Here is a 14,087-nt window from a genome sequence, read left to right on the forward strand (position 1 = left end):
GTTAAGTTAGACAATAATTTTGAAAATAATAGGGGGGGGGAATCTGGTAACTTAAATATCAAAATTCTTTCATGGCAAGAAATGAAATGATAGTCAAGATTGCAACAATATACTGGTTATATTTATGGCAACAGATCAACAACAATGGTTATCTAATAAGAAAGGTTAGTATACACACATTTTATAAGTATAATAATCAGAATAGAATGCAGGTCTCAACTATAGGTTCTGTGGCAAAAAGGTTAGTGCCTAGATCACATCAAAATAAGCCAAATGTGGATAATTAATTCATGGAATGTGAGGGGGCTGCAAGATAAGAAAAAGAGAAAACTATTGATGCATTTAATATTTTGGTTAAAGGCTAATGTCTCTTTCTTACAAGAAACTCATATGCTGGAGGATGACTGGAAGGGGGACACAAATAGGAAGTGGATTAAAACCATCATTGCCTCTAGAGATAGTTCAAATTCCAAAGGAGTTGCTATCATAGTCAAAAAATAATTCCAATCTTCCATAACTGACTTTAGGTCTGATATAAATGGCAGATGGTGTTACTTTACAACATTGAATCCCAACTTATCAAAGCCAGCTGTATTCCTTAACATATATGGCCCATGCTCGAAACAACAACACTTTATCTCTGAAATCCACAACCTACTTTGCAAATTTACAGATTATTATTTCATAATAGGGGGTGGACTGGAACACAATGATAAAGCCTCACACTGATCGCTCAAATAAATGAAACAAGCACAATCACCAATCGTCACTTGCTTTAGCTGACCTAATCTCAGACTTCCTCCTCCTTGACCCTGTCTCCTTTGGAGAAGATTCACAGAAACACAATTATTATACATACTACTTTAAATGCCATAACCCTTTGGTTCAACTAGACTTTTTCTTAATCTCTGAAGAATTTGCAAGAGAGAAGCTAAAATATTCTAGTGAACCTAGATATCTATCAGATCATTCAAAAATGATGATAGATATTAATTGGACAGACACATTGCCAATATCCAGACACCGCAGATGGAATTGGTCCCTAAATAATAACATTCTTCTTAAATCTGAGGTCATTAAAAATATTTCTGATATTCTAGCAAAGTTGGATAGTAACCTTAACAATACTGATATTCCCCTTGATATACAATGGGTGGCATGTAAAGCAACAATTAGAGGATTCCTGATTCAAAAAGCATCCTACTTCCAGAAAGTGGGGAAACAAAAGGAGAACCACCTAATCAAGGAACTTAAAGACCTGCAAAGGAAATTACAAACAACCCAAGACCCTGACTTGGAAAAACAAGTAAGCAAAATACAAAAAGAATTATTCGATTTGCACCAACAACATTGCTCAATACAAGAATTAAAATATATAGCCAAATATTCTGAAGGTGCACAAGTCCCATCCAGAACACTTGCAAGAATAATAGATAATATGCAAGAAGCTTCTAGAATAACTCTTCTACGGTATCAGGACAGAATATTCAAAACAGATGAACAAATTATAGAAATATTTAAGGAAATCTATACAGAAATCTATAATATGAACACCCAACAAACCTCTAAGTATAAAGCTAAATATTTTTTTAAAAAATCTCGAATTTCCCAAAAATTACAACTACCCAAGCAAATCTCTTATCAGCCCCATTTAAACAAGAAATAATTGAGGTACTCAAAAACTTAAAGTCAGGCAAAGCACCAGGTTCTGACGGATATACATTAGAATTTTATAAGACATTTAATCTGAAGATTTCCTCTATACTTTTAAAGGTATTTAATTACATTAGAACAAATGGGATAAATGATCCCCACTTAAATACCTCCAAAACAATACTGATTCCAAAAAATAAAATTGACAGAGCCAATCCCCACAATTATAGACCAATTACTCTGATGAATGTAGACATCAAAATACTAATCTTCCTTCTTGCAGAAAGACTAAAGAAGATCATGCCATCTATTATCTCTCGGGAACAGTCTGGATTCATGGCTAACAGACACACATGGGATAATAACCTATCCTTAGACTCTATGATCCAACTCACTAAGAAAGAAAAAAGTCCTAGATATACTCTAGTCCTAGACGTGTGCAAAACATTCGACAGGGTAAGTTGAAATTTTTTATTTACAGCCCTATCCTATCTTGATATCCCGAAAGACTTCATCAATCTTATAGAAACTTTATATAATAATTTGCATAGATATTTATATATTAATAGAGCCTTGTCAAGTCCAATTAAAATAACTAACGGAACAAGGCAGGGATGCCCACTCTCGATGCTTTTATTTAACCTCTACATTGAATCTTTCTTCCTTCACATCTCGCAAAGAACCTTTCATTCAATCCCAAAAGTACTTAACTTCAGAATAATATTATCCGCATTTACGGACAACTTAAATATTTACTTCGAACACCCTGTTACAGATCTTAAGAAAATTATGACATCAACAAACAAATATGCACAAGTTTGAAATTACCAAGTCAGTCAAAGAAAATCACATATATTTCCCATCAACTCCTTTAACCATAAAGAAGGCTATTTTGCAGACTCCCCCTTTAAAACAGTCTATTCCAGTAAATATCTTGGAATAAATTATAAACATAATCATTTATCCATGCTACAAAATAATGTGTTTAAAACATGGAATAATATTACACAAGATCTAGACAGATGGAAACGATTAAAACTATCTATAATAGCAAAAGCAGCAATCATTAAAATGAATGTCTTACCAAAATTATTATATCACTTTAATGCTACATTGTTAGTGATGCCAAACCACTTTTTTCATAAAATAAATAAGGAACTAGCCAGATTCATATGGTATCCCAAATCAGTCCAAATTAAGTACACAAAGTTAATGTGTCCTAAAGAGAAAGGGGGATTGGACCTACCAGACCTACAGCTCTACTATAAAATTACTAATGCACTTAGACTTACTTTAATATCCAATTTTTCAAAGCACATTGAACATTGGTCACCAGTATGGGTCAAAATTTGGCACCAACATATGCTTTGCAGTAAAGTCAACCCCAAAGCCATACCCTACATAACTTCAGCTAATATTAGGAACCTCAAACTTAATGGTATTTTAATAGCCAGTGTAAAGAACTTTCAGGAATGGAAGAAAACCCTAAAACTTGACAAGGCCCTCTTCCTTCTTCAACCCCTCCATCTGAATCCAAATATAAGCATAAAGGATCTGCATCCAGTCAGACTTTCCCAGTCAACAAATGTAAATAAATAAATAAAAATAAAATAATAAATAGGGGAAACATAATTTCAAAAGAATAAAAACTTAGATCTATCAATTCTGCTACCAATTCTTTCCCCTTTAAATCTAATAGGTACACACTTGATAATTAATAACAACATTTGTTACACACCCATGATTCTAAATAAATGTAATACTAAATCTTCTCTGGCTTGTATATGTTGTCCTTATCCACAGGCGGATCTCATACATGTTCTATGGTTTTGCAAGTACTCGCAGAATTTGTGGGACTCGCTTAAGATACGACTAGAAAAGATGGGGTATCATAAATCAGCCCTATGTTGGGAACTAGCAGTTCTTTATTTCACAGATCTAAAACTTACCAAACTACAAATGCATACTTTAATCACTATATGCTCACTTATTAAATTATACATAACCAAAAACTGGTTAGAGCGTACCAAGCTGTCATGGAAAGGTTTCCGAACTATGGCCACAACTTACATATCATCTCAAAAATGAATTATAATTAATCCTAAGAAATGTATCTACTACCAGAAATTGTGGAAGTTACTTTTTGAAAATATCTTATTTATCTGATAATAGTTTAACTCTATTTCAGGCATATTTTGACTACTAGAGACTGGTTACTACAAATAATCTTTTTCCATGACATAGATATGGAATTAACAAAGAAAGATTTTTATGTCCTATTATACATCATACTGGAAATCAAAACATGAAACCTAATATAGTTAATTATTTAGTTAATTAAGTAATTAATTATTAATATAATAGTAATAGGACATTGCTTGAACCATATACTGAAATACATACAAACATCATTATATGGATTTTAAAAATATAGATTCAAAGTGAAAGGTCAAAACTTGTTCTTATACCTCTTACAAACCATATATTGCTGTTGTTTAAAAAGCTTATGTTTTCTGATCAATTAATTAAGAATTTATTAATAATTATGTTTCTTATTGCCTACACAAATGAATGTTTGATATTTTTTGATGCTCAGAAAATGTTAGAATTTTGGAAGGCTGACCTATTATATTGGAATCAGTTTCTTTCAGCTAATAAAACAAATTCTGCAGACTATTTGATCAGCAGATGTAGTTTGCAAAACAGCAATTGTCTGGACATCCAAACTTGTAAGGATTTTATACATACTAAACTCATACCCTCATTAGAGGCATACAATAAAAGTAACTTAAAAATCTTGGATTTTATCTCAACAATTATTAATAGCTCACCCAAGAACACTTCATACATATCTGTTATTTATAAAATTCTCAGAAATGATTTTAGCAAAACAGATGTTTCTTTTTGGAATTATTCAAGTGAAGTTAATAAACAACTATTATCAGAAAAAGATAAAAACATTTGTTTGCAGTCAGGGAAAGAATCTACACCTTCCCTGTTCTGACGTGTATACATATGGAATTTTTACATAGATGTTTTTTCACCCTGCATAGACTAGCAATAATGTACAAGAAAGATGGAATGAAGATGGGGATCCAAGATTGGCCGAAAGCTAGAAATCACCAACTCCAGCTAGCTTTTAATATCAACTATTTTTCTATTCAAATCACTTGCCATCACTCCAAATAAATTATAAAAAAAGCAAAGTAAAGCTAGGTCAGTCTTATTTTTCACCTACCTGAAGTATATTTTCTAGTTTTAAGGCAAAGAAAGGCTTGATAAATCATTTTTGTAGCAATGGTGCAGTGGTGAATCCAGCTACATGTGCTCGGGCCTGACAGCTTTGAAAAGACCCTATACAAGCAAAAAATAGAAAATCCTATAAGAATGGAGCAAATGGAATTACAATCTTCGAAGACTAGACTCTCATTAAGCTCATCTCCTGAGAAGGAAATTTCATCGAAAAGACAGAAAACTTCTAAATCACAGACAGAAGCCTATAAGTAAATCCAGAAATCTAAACCCGAACAACCTTTTACCATGGAGGAGCTTAAAGCACCATTAATCCAACTTCAGACTGAGATACAAACATTTTCCACAAAACTAACTTTATTTGGAGACAACTTGGTTCAAATAATGTCTAGACTGGATCAAAATGAATCAATAATTATGGACAATGAAATAAAAATACAGGAACTACAAAAAAACTTTTCTACAAATTATACTTCTATCAAAAACCTGCAGCAGAAAATAACAGACCTTGAAGCCAGAGAAAGACATAGCAATGTGCTAATCAAAGGGATACCAGAGAAGTTTGATCAACCGCAACTTACCTGTATTGCAAATGAAATCTTCAACCTTATCATTGATAACAAGGATTTATCTCAGTCAATCACAATTGAAAGAATACATCATGCCCTAAGAAAGTCACAAGTACCAGACACTCCTAGACAAGTTTACGCCAGAATTTTAAATGCTTCTCATGCCCACACTATCATCATGTCGGCAAAAAAAAAAGAAAAACATCATTTGGAAAGGAAATAAGATTACAATAGTGCAAGACCTACCCCTTCCTATAAAACAGACTAGACTACTCCTCTCACCTTTCTGCAAGTTCCTGATTAACAAAAACATTAAATTTCAAATAAAGTATCCAGCGACTCTCTTGTTTCAGCACAACAGCATTAACTATGCTGTCAAGGGTATTCATGAGGCTAAATCTGCATTCAAGAAAGCATTCGGAGTAATCCTGACTATCCCAGAATAAAAAATACAGTTAAGTCCTTGAGAAGTGCCAGTAATGCTCTAAATTCGGAATCTTTCATGGTATATACTTAATTTGCTAACATTATGGCAAATTCGCTACATTAAGTAAAAGGTTTCTCCCCATTGCATCCTCCCATCTTGATGTTCCATTTACAAGCCTAATAGATCCACCATACAGTTGTAAAAATCACCTTGACCTCGCACTTAACTTCCATTTTCATGCAGTAAGAGTAAGGTTAACGAAGGTAAGGCTTGCTGTCACGTCACACGTCAAGCATCAGCACCATGGAGGCTCACTTTACTAAATGAAGCAATGGCTAAAGAAATCAAGGGAGGATAACACCATGAGCCGAATCGAAGCCAGATGATCTACAAATGAAGTCTGCATAACAAATGACTTCTTAAATAGCGAAGCTCTCTTTTTTTTTTTCTTCTACCGGATACCCAAGGTACTGTTATATGACATTTTTGATCCTCTGTTACATGGGGCAATTTATAATTCCAAAGTTTTTTGATTGAATATGTATGCTGTTATATAGGATCATTGTAGGAAGTCAGTTTGGTTGATTTGGTCAGCTTATATTTAGCGACCAATTATAAAATCTTGATAAACTAGATTTGGCGTCCATTCACAACTTAAATCAACCATGACAATGGTCTAAATGCACAAACTGACAGCTACAAAGAAAATGGTATATTATTTTAACTGCTTGTGTTGCTTGAAAGGGAAACATACTCTAGTGAGTATTAAGTGCTCTCATTTGTTTATGGAAAGTATTTGATCAAGTGAATCTATGTGTTTTGAGAGTAGTACTTACAGTCTGGAGTGGTAAGAGCTGTTGCTGTTACTAATAATTATTACATCTCCAACTGCACATTATGTGTACTGTCTTGGACAGATTGAGAATATCCATTTATGCAGACTCTGATTCCACTGGTACAGGATTTTAATGATCACAGCTATATCTGGCTTCACTAAACTAAATAGGGTTCTGATTATCTGAATATACTGCATGTGACATGTGCATTAATGTAGATGTAATATTATAATTTAAGTCCAGTTCTTTGATTTATTTGATGGTAGTCATGCAAACCTTGTATATGAGAATTTATTTAATATATGACTTATTCCTCTTTGAAATAATACTTTATGTGATGTTGCTCTTACATGAAATATTATAGTCAATGTTTGAGGCAAAACTGGAAAACTAGACAAATAACCATTTTCATGCAGGTGATATATCAAATTAATAATATGTAAACATATCTATCTATCTATCTAGATATCTATCTATCTACCTACCTGCATACAATTATATGGAAAAGCAAAGGTTAAACTTGACTCTTAAAGTAAGTCACTGTTCCTTATCCTTGACTATCAAAAAGGATGATTTTTTTGGAGCCAGTGTAAATAATAGTATGTTGCTTTCTTCAAAGTGTTCCTAAGGAATTTCAAAAATGCTGTTATTGTGTAATTAACCATTTTTAATTTTTGTTAACATTACTGCTCTGTTTATCTCATCAAGTAGTTATTTTAGGAGATGGCAAGAACTGTCTTTAACTGTAAAAATTAATTTCCAATAACTTTCCATGACAGTGTTAGGTTTTATCTCAAGCTGTCATTCTACCAGCACAATTAGGTATATATCACCCACTTTACCTAAATTGTTATAACTCACTATGTTTATTTGTATATAATCATCTAAATGTTAAATATAGAGCGGGAAGTTTTTCTTTGTGCTTGTTGTCTGACGGGTCTTGGAACGACAGATATTTTTTGTAAAATAGTTCAAATTGTAAAGAATTTTTTCTACCTCTTTCAGATAGTAGTAAGTTGTGGTTAGGCACGGGAGGTGGTCTGAAAGGGTGGGTTGTCATTTGTCTGTACTATTACTGCTTATATGATTTGCCAAGAATGTCTACAAATGTTGGTAATGTTGATATTACTATTATCCATAACTCAAAAGCTTCCTCTCTGTACATCTCTTTAACTTTACTAATGGCTATTAAATTCCCCAAAATATTCTCTAATGATTTCGCTGGAGTCATGGAACGTTAATGGTCTACAAAACTATAAAAAAAGAACTTAGTGATGCATTTAACCTACAAATCTAAAGCAGAGATAACCCTTGTCCAAGAAACCCATATGACAAAAGAACAATGGGAGAAGTATTCAAGAAGGAAATGGATAAAACAAATAATAGCTGCAGGAAACTGTACGGCCTCTAAAGGGGTAGCCATAATTGTTAAAAACTCTTTTAGTGGTACACTAATAACCAATGGTTTTGATCCAAATGGAAGATGGTGTTACGTAGTGTGCACAATACCCTTCTGCAGTAAAGATATTCTAATTCTAAATGTATACAGTCCCTGCATATACCAATACACTTTCATATACGAAATTTATACACTTTTAGAAAAATTTCAAAATTGCCTATTATTATTGGGAGGGGATTGGAACATGACTATTAGACCTAAGTTAGCTAGAACTTACAAGGATAATAAACAGTGTATAAGGATAACTACCCTTATAAATACATTAATGGATGATTTTAACTTATTTGATCCATTTGAATTACATAGAGATGATCCTTCAAATCAGTAAGTTTACATTTTTCTCAACCTACCATAAGTCATGGTCTAGAATAGACTTTTTTTCTAATTTCAACAATTTTTACAAATTATGAAACAAAGTACAGTGTTCATCCTAGAAATCTTTCTGACCATGCTAAAATAAATTTGAAAATAAGTGTGAATAGATCCAACCCATGTGACCACTTCCTTTCAAACTGGACCCTTAATTCTAATCTTCTAAATAATAAAAATGTATGTCAAGCAGTTCAGGAATTTCTAACTCACACAATCAATACCTTGGACAACTCTGATGTTCGACATGACATACAATGGGCTGCAGCTAAGGCAACTCTCAGAGGAATTCTAATACTAAAAGCTGCCCTAATCAAAAACAAGCTAAATCGCAAATAACTACATTAGAATCTGATTTAAAAAGGCTAGAGATAGAACTGCAAACTAAGTATTCTATAGATATAGAAAAACAGATGATCTCCCTGCAAAAACAATTGCATGAAATCCATCTAAACCTCTCTTACGGAACTTAGGCTCCTTTAGAGTTATGCTGAATGGGCTCAAAGCCCTTCTAGAATGCTGGCTAGGATAATTAATATCAAACCTTCACCCTCTAAGATAAAGTAAATTAACCATAACAAATCTCTCATCTCTGATAAGGAAATTATTCAGGTCTTTGAAGAGATTTATCAAGAAGTTTACGGTCCCCAAAAACTAGTTGGAGACCTGTCCACTGAAAACTTCTTAGAAGACTTACAATTCCCAAAACTAAATAACGCCCAAAGAAATACTCTCAAGTCACCATTAACTACTGATGAAATCCTGTTAGCTATAAACAAGTTGAAACCAGGAAAACCCTGGGTCCTGACGGATATGTAGTAGAATTTTATAAATCCTTTAAGCTACTGTTAGCACCTATTTTACTAAAAGTCTATAACTATATCATTAAATTTGGCATCACCGATGTTTATATAAATAATTCCAAAACTATTTTTATACAAAAGCCCAATGCTAAGAATTTCAGCCCCAGTGACTACCGACCAATTGCACTAATTAATCTAGATATAAAAATTCTATCATCAATTCTTGCTTATAGACTTAATAAAGTAATACCTCACATCATATCACCCGAACAACTAGGGTTCATGAATAATAGACACGTATGGGATAATACATTAACCATGGAAGCTATAACAAACATAATAGAAAATGACAAATTCCCCCAAATACGTTCTCTCTGTAGACGCCTAAAAAGCCTTTGACAGAGTCAACTTACACTTTCTCTTCAAGATTCTGAAGCACTATGATTTTCCTGATGAATACATAAATATGGTCAGAACCCTATATAATAAAGTGACTACCATGTTAAATATAAACAAAAAGAAATCAAACCCAATTCAAATAATCAACGGCACAAGGCAGGGATGCCCGCTTTCACCATATTTATTCAACCTTTATTTAGAAGTACTTCTCCTGAAATTAAGTCAAAAAACATTCCAACATCCTGTATATATTTTCTAAGGTTCTAGTGAGATATACTGCTTTCGCGGATGATTTAAATATTTACTTTGAGTTTTCCTCGACAGATTTAGATAAGATTCTAAGCACCATTGATAAGTTCTCATTATTCTCAAATTAACCCAAACAAGTCAATAATTTATCCACCAAATCCCCTAAGTCACAAATAATTTTTCATACCAGAAACAAAAATCAAAATAAATTATTCACTCAGATATCTAGGTATTACTTTCACTCATCCTCAACAGGAAGTAATTAAAAATAATCTTTATAAAACATAGTCTAAAGTCCTGGAAGATCTCACGAAATGGAAAAACCTAAACCTTTCCCCACTTTCTAAGACAGCAATTATAAAAATGAACATCCTCCCTAAAATTCTCTTTAATTTCTATGCCATTAATCAGAGTATTCCTAATGGCTTTTTCTCAAAACTGGAAACTTTACTAGGTAAACTTATCTGGTACCCAAGAATACAAGGATCAGTTACTCCAAACTCACCCTCCCCAAAGAGAAAGGAGGCATGAGCCTCCCTGACTTTCAAATGTACTATAACATAATCAATGCCAGTCGTATCATACGCATAATCAATTTTGAACCCTCAAATAAATGCTGGCAACCCCTTTGGATAAAAATATACTACTTTCACATCAATGATTCCAAACTGAATCCAAAAGCCATTCCTTTCCTCAATACTAAAACTCTTAAATACTTTAAGATTCATCCTACATTAGTGAAAAATACTCTTTGTTTCCAAAAGCTCATAACATCCTTAAACTTAAAGAATTCCTTAATTATGGTGCAACCAATTCACTTAAATCCCAACTTCAGATTAAATAATAATATGTTAAATTTAGACAAATTTCCACTCATCAAGAACTGCCTAGTCTGAGATTTTTATAAGGTCAAGAATCTGTCATTTGATTCTATCATAGCATCCTTAGCTGTTAATAAAAAATATTATATAATTATCAAACAAATATTATATCTAATAACTCTTTTTACAGCTGAGGCTATAATAACACCATTAGAATTCCAACTCTATCAACAATTAGCAGCTCTGCTTATGCTAAAGACCAAAATGTTATCAAATCCTCATAATTTAGTATCAAAAATAAAGCACCAAGACACAATACTTTACTCCAAATATTGGGAGAGCCAAAACAAGGAATTAACTGCTGACCAAAAGTTAGTGGCAATTGATTTAACTCTAAAACTATCCTCTTTCAAAAAATTAATTTATACTCAGTTTATGATAAACAACAATGCTTACCACACACCTTTCTTTTTGAATAAAATTAACCCCACTGTATCACCTCTTTGTCACACATGCTCTAACTCTGTAGCCGATACCTTACACATATTCTGGTCCTGTAAAAACATATACAAATTATGGTGCTCTTTGAGAGCACAACTCAAGAAAATGGGATACATGAAATCCACTCTTTCATGGTAAATGGCAATTCTAAATATATTTCCCAACTCTTACAACTTTGATTCCAAACATATCATTGTAACAATGTGCGCTTTCCTCAAAACCTATATAACACTTAATTGGCTAGATAGAACCAAAACATGTTGGAAAGAGTTTAAAATCTTTGCTACTAAATATGTTCTTGCGAGCAAACTAGGTACAATAAGTCATAAGAAAATAAAATACTTCCAGAAATATTGGAAAAGCTGTGTAAAAATACTTAGACTCTTATCTTTCAACCATTTCTCTCTATATTCATTTAAAAGGTTCCTTTTCAACTCCATATACCAAATGCCTGAACTCTATCAGTTAAGGACTGCGAAGATCCATCCAGTTTCCCCAGAGATATAAGCAATTTGTGTTTGAGCATACCTTTTGATTGTACTTGTTCATTTCATTTCTAATCATTTTTGTTTTGTACAACATTCTTTACAAATGGCAACTGAGTGTATATAATGTGTATAGTTTAATAGGTATATGTAGACATATAGTTTCATACGTTTTGTGTGAGAATTTAATAAGTATATCACTACTTTTACAAAGGAAGTGAACACCAAATACTGTTTTATATTAGTCTATGTTTATCTCTAACTGATGTACTAGCACTGCAATTCATATGTCTGATACTTTAAATTTCCTGTTTTTGATTGTATGTAACGTACTTTAGTTGAAAGCCATTTATCTTTCTATACTTGTTCTGTATATCGAAAAATATAATAAAAATTATATTGGAAAAAAAAAGAAAGATGGAATGAAATGCTGGAGATGTGGACAGCCTGATACTGACTGGATACATATGGTTGTTAATTGCAAAATAATTTCCCCATTTTGGTTAGACTTTAAATATCTTTGTAAAGTTCTATGGCATGACAACTGTATAATTTCTAACTCCCTTATCCTTTTCAGTGTTCCTGTTCCTGAAGTCATTCCTAAAACCCAAACATTTTTACTATGGTCTATCCTCTGTATAGCAAGGAAAATTGTTACTAAAAGTTGGAAATCCCAGTCTACTCCTCTCTTTGAAGTTGATTATCTTCATGTTGTGAAATACATTTGTAAGAATGTGATTGCTACTATAAAAGCAAGGACTAACAACATAACTCATTTAATTGCTTGGACAAAATTGTCTAATCTCTTAGAGAAATATTAAGTGTTGCCATATGTATATTGCTTTTTTAATGTTTTGGACATTGTATATGCTATAGTTTATTTGTTTTTTTCTTGTTACTATACTGTTAAGTTATTGTGTTATAAAATGAATAAAAACATTTTGGAAAAAAAAGAAAGCTCACAATGAATACTTGGACCTACTGGAGACACTTACCATCAAACCTAACACCCTATTCATAGGAGCCTTTAATTACCCCTCCAATAGAATGGGACTCCTGCATGGCCACAAATCTACAAGCGCAGAGATTCCAGGACTTCATAGCTTCAAACACTCTTGATCAAGTAGTGAATACAGTCAGTAGAAGCTCCAACATACTGGACCTTGTGATCACAAACATGGGAAAATACTGCACCCCCCCTTCCAGTGTCTCATCCTCCCTGGTAAAGTCCAACCATAAAGCTGGATCCTTCAAAATCAAAATCAACTCCGTAATTCCATTAAAACCAGTAAAACTAGTAACAGGAGCTATTCCCAGGCAATTATGTGTTATTACTTGATGATTTGTCAAAATTCAGTGCCGCTCTAATCCCTTAGATTACTCCAGTCTATGCTGAATTGGTCTCAGAAACTCTGTACAACCATATAAATGGCTGCATAAAAACTGCTGCACCTATCAGAAGTAAGCCCCAAACTAGCCCCAGAAACATTTTCAGGTGGCATCCCAAATTAAACAGAATGTACAACAAAAGGAAAAAAAAAAACTTAAAGGCAAAAATCAGGCGGGGCAATTCCCATACAGATAAAACTCTCTCATCAAAGTGAATAGGCAATTAAGAGAGCTAATTAGGCAAACAAGCCTTGTTAGTTGCCTATTTACTAGGAAGGGTAATTTCCATAAAGATAAAAACTCTCTCATCAGAGTAAATAGAAAAGTAAGAGGGCTAATTAGGTCAAGAAAACCCAACTTTAAGGTTAAGATATCATTCCAGGTGAAAGATAACCATAAGGCCTTCTATAGCTATGTCAGAAACCTCAAGGGCAGCACACAGCAATATGCTAAACTGGTGGTTAATGGTGCCACATTCATTAAGCCTGGCAATATAATTAACTTGTTATCGGACAAATTCAGTTACAAGTTTACCTCCCTCACCCCCAACCATCCCCACAGTAATACCCTCAAACATAACTCCTGGAACTATTACTAGGGAGCATGTACTGGTTGTACTCTCTAAAGTCGAGGACATGGCATCAGTGATTCCAGGATGCCCCCTAAATAGTCTAACATATAACTTATCATGTCTCCTGGAGTCATTATTTAACTATACTCTTAAAACAGGATTTGTGCCACGTGGATGGAAGATTAAAACAGTCATCCTCCTTCATAAGGAAGGACTTTCTACAGTCTGACTAGTCTTATTTGCAAAGCCAATGAAAGAATCATCATGGATGTTATTAACAGGGACATAGGAGACCTCCAGACAC

At 33.2% G+C, this 14,087-nt stretch overlaps 1 protein-coding gene across 2 annotated transcripts in view; it reads left to right on the forward strand.

The window, feature by feature from the left end:
- Positions 1-14,087, forward strand: part of MPV17L (MPV17 mitochondrial inner membrane protein like) — a 203,747-nt gene that overhangs the window by 14,737 nt on the left and 174,923 nt on the right. The window contains exon 2 of one of the 2 annotated variants that reach the window (XM_044080654.1): positions 12,401-12,518. The exons of the other annotated variant lie outside the window; for it this stretch is intronic. The gene's annotated coding sequence lies outside the window, so the exon portion shown is untranslated. The remainder of the gene's footprint in view (positions 1-12,400; positions 12,519-14,087) is intronic. 2 annotated transcript variants of the gene reach the window in all.

Source organism: Protopterus annectens, chromosome 1.part1, assembly GCF_019279795.1.
Source record: "Protopterus annectens isolate FY-2018-M chromosome 1.part1, PAN1.0, whole genome shotgun sequence".
NCBI classification, from domain to species: Eukaryota; Metazoa; Chordata; order Ceratodontiformes; family Protopteridae; genus Protopterus; species Protopterus annectens.